The 2,996-nt window shown below is 35.6% G+C and overlaps 1 protein-coding gene across 3 annotated transcripts in view; it reads right to left on the bottom strand.

Moving 5' to 3' along the window:
• Nucleotides 1-893: 893 nt before the first annotated feature.
• The window catches only part of LOC138019218 (tripartite motif-containing protein 2-like), a 3,996-nt gene continuing 1,893 nt past the window's right edge, over nt 894-2,996 (bottom strand). Inside the window, exons 1-2 of one of the 3 annotated variants that reach the window (XM_068865954.1) lie at nt 2,688-2,996; nt 894-1,933 (exon numbers count right to left, since the gene is read on the bottom strand). The exon at nt 2,688-2,996 is cut by the window's right edge and continues 1,893 nt beyond it. The gene's annotated coding sequence lies outside the window, so the exon portion shown is untranslated. The other 2 variants (XM_068865941.1, XM_068865947.1) reach the window with 2 other exon arrangements.

A 2,996-nucleotide genomic window follows, 5' to 3' on the forward strand; every position in this document is an offset into this window, starting at 1 on the left:
CTCCTTTGGGACGACTGAAAGCTAAATGGAGAATAATAATAATAATAATAATAATAATAATAATAATAATAACATTACTGTATTCTCTCATCGCTTTGACGAAGGAATGTCCAGGAAGTCAGTACTACACATTGTTTTCAGATCAATGTTTTGTTGTATCGTCTCATATGGGAATGCATGCCTATCTTGGCCTAATCTGGCCGCAGGTACGTGATGCACATGTGGTCTTCATCATTAGAGAGTAGGTTGCACCTGGCTTTGTGCTGGGCTCTTTAGATCTTCAGGGTGTCGATCCTCGCTGTTTCAAAGTCAGAGATGGCTTGGTAGCATGGTATGTACATAATAATAATGATGATGATGATTATAACAACAACAACAAAAACAATAATGGCAGTAGTAAGTGATGGAGAAGGTGATAGGTTTCAGGATATAACAATAAGAAAAGTACTGAAGTGTGTGTCTTCTGATGTTAATATTGAACTGGGTTGTATCCTTATGAAAACAAAGCCCTTTTAAATAACTAAAAGGCTAGCACTTATTTAGATGGATGAGTTTTCTCCTGGGTATAACTTGCTTTTGAGTATGGTCTACCAAATAAACAAACTGTCATAAACTTCATTGTAAAGGAAATGGTAGCCGTCACAGATTCCCAACAGCTTGGGATTGCAGCAGACATGTTTGGTTGAACTCTCATCTAGGTTCCAAGTCTGTGCCAAAGGTTTGACGTTATTGAGCATTATGACATCTACACATAGTTATCAATATGTAGGGATCCCTTGATAACTAGTAAAAACCTTTGTACTTAGAGTGGTGAAGGGTAAAAAATACCTGAATTTATTCCAGACATGGTAGGCTCAGTTTACACTGAGATAAAGTTCAAATTGAAAAAAAGATGAAATGTCATTACCTTTATTTTCTTTAATTTTTTAAACTTTAAAATCAGTTGAAACATTGATGTAAAAGATGGTTTTCATTGGCGACCCAAGCAAGAGCAAACAACATATTCCAGTTCAGTAGTGTTTCAATCACTAACCGCTTTTGTTAGCCCTAAAGACACTTACATGTACTAACAACCCATTGACATGTAAATGTCACTTGTGCTTTTGCTCACATGCCTTGGAAAATCCAACCTTAAATACAAAAACCGAAGGAACATAAGCTTATCTGCTGCTTATCTGTACATAACTAAAAATAAAACGATAATAGAGATATTTGCCATTACGTTTACCGCAAAGATCACACTAAAATCTACATTAAACCTAAAATATAAACCTAAAAATCCATACAATAAACGCCAAGAAGAATTATGTAAGATCAATAGATGGATGAGCATCAGGTATGCCGACAATCACAAAATAACATATTAATATCTATCTAAACTGAGGACAAAGGTCCTTGGATTTTCTTCATCTTTGAAATGATATGAGAAAATGGAATTATGATTAATGACAATTTAACTGGCTATTGCTAATTTTTTTTGTGCGTGGAAAGTATACATACATGCCTGCCTAAAAGACAGAATACTTAAACAGCTGTTGCTGAATAGGCCATCACATAGAAGATTTTACGGTGACTTTTTTCTTGATACAAATTTCTTTACTTTCATTGACTAGTGAATATTGCAATACTGCAAAGTTCATTTAAGGTTAAAATCATCCCTTAATTTCACTTTTCCCTCCTTGGTATCAATGGAGAGATTATGCACCATGTTTGCTGCAACCTTTAGGCAAAAATTTGCCCTTTGCCAGAAATCAAATAAACGTGTTGGTTTCTGCTCATTTCTTGCCCAGTAGTGACAGATATTGAGCAACTTCCCAAGACCCAGAGATCAGTCAAAACAAGAGAATTCTCGTATCAGCAGCAGTCGGTCGACTCCTTTGCCACATCACACAAGTAAGATGCAAATTCTCTCTAAATCCAAAAGTCCTTAATCCTAATAATACCAATTATAGTATGAGTATATGCAATATGCATCATAAAGCAAAATGATGTTGATGTACAATGAAGGTTAAAATTCTTGGGACATTTTGCGCCATGCACATAAATCTACGTCACTCCCCAAAACAATATTAAGTGAATATTAAATTTTTTATCCCTGCACATCCCAAACTCTCTGTAGAACTGTTTGCTTTTAGGAACACTGTAGGAGGGGGAAGGGGAAAAGGGTCAAAAAAGTGAGCACCCCCTCATTATAGCAAAGTAGCTTCTTCTCGCTCAATTGAGATAAACAATTTTTGTTTTCCCTGTTTTTTTTTTTTGTGACGTTTTGTTGACTTTCCCAAGTAATTTTGTCCCCCAATGTACATGTAGGTCTTACTTACGGCAGAGCTTAGTCTCTGTAATCTACCATACGATGATCAAGCACATGCAGAAATAACATGAATGTGTAATTCATGTACCATTGTTATTGCCTCCTTCAGATTAAAACCAATCAATTCTTTTTGGTGGCAAAATTTTGATATCTTCCCTTCGGGTTGTCTGAAATGCTCTATGTGTTAGCTACAGCAAGTAAGGACCCAGTTTCACTGAAAAAAAAAAAAAAAACACCAAAACTGCTACCTTAGGATAAAGTCAGTCATTTGAGCTGCTTTTGCTCACAGGGAGAGAGAGCTTATCCCAGTCTCAAGTTGCATGAAGTGGACGGACTTCTTAAGTTAAATACACTACGGTTAATGAACAAAACATACTTTGTTATGTTGGCCTGCCACTCTGCTGCATAGTTCACTAAAGAAATCCTCAGCAATGCAGCCCTCTCTTCAAAGACAGCACTTCCTTAAAAAGTTTTACGAATAAAACATCAATATCATTATTAATAACTACAATCTACAATTAAGGGCACAATACACCATTCTTGGCTAGGTAAACACCAAACGCTCAGTGAACCTGTTTTTTTAAGACCAACTCTATTTTTGCAGTGACAGTAACAACCAATTTTTTTCTGCTTTTGATGGTACAATGGGAGTAATGTTTCATATTTATTGGAATAAAAAAAAAAA

The sequence above is a fragment of the Montipora capricornis genome, chromosome 2 (assembly GCF_036669925.1).
Source record: "Montipora capricornis isolate CH-2021 chromosome 2, ASM3666992v2, whole genome shotgun sequence".
Lineage (NCBI taxonomy): Eukaryota > Metazoa > Cnidaria > Anthozoa > Scleractinia > Acroporidae > Montipora > Montipora capricornis.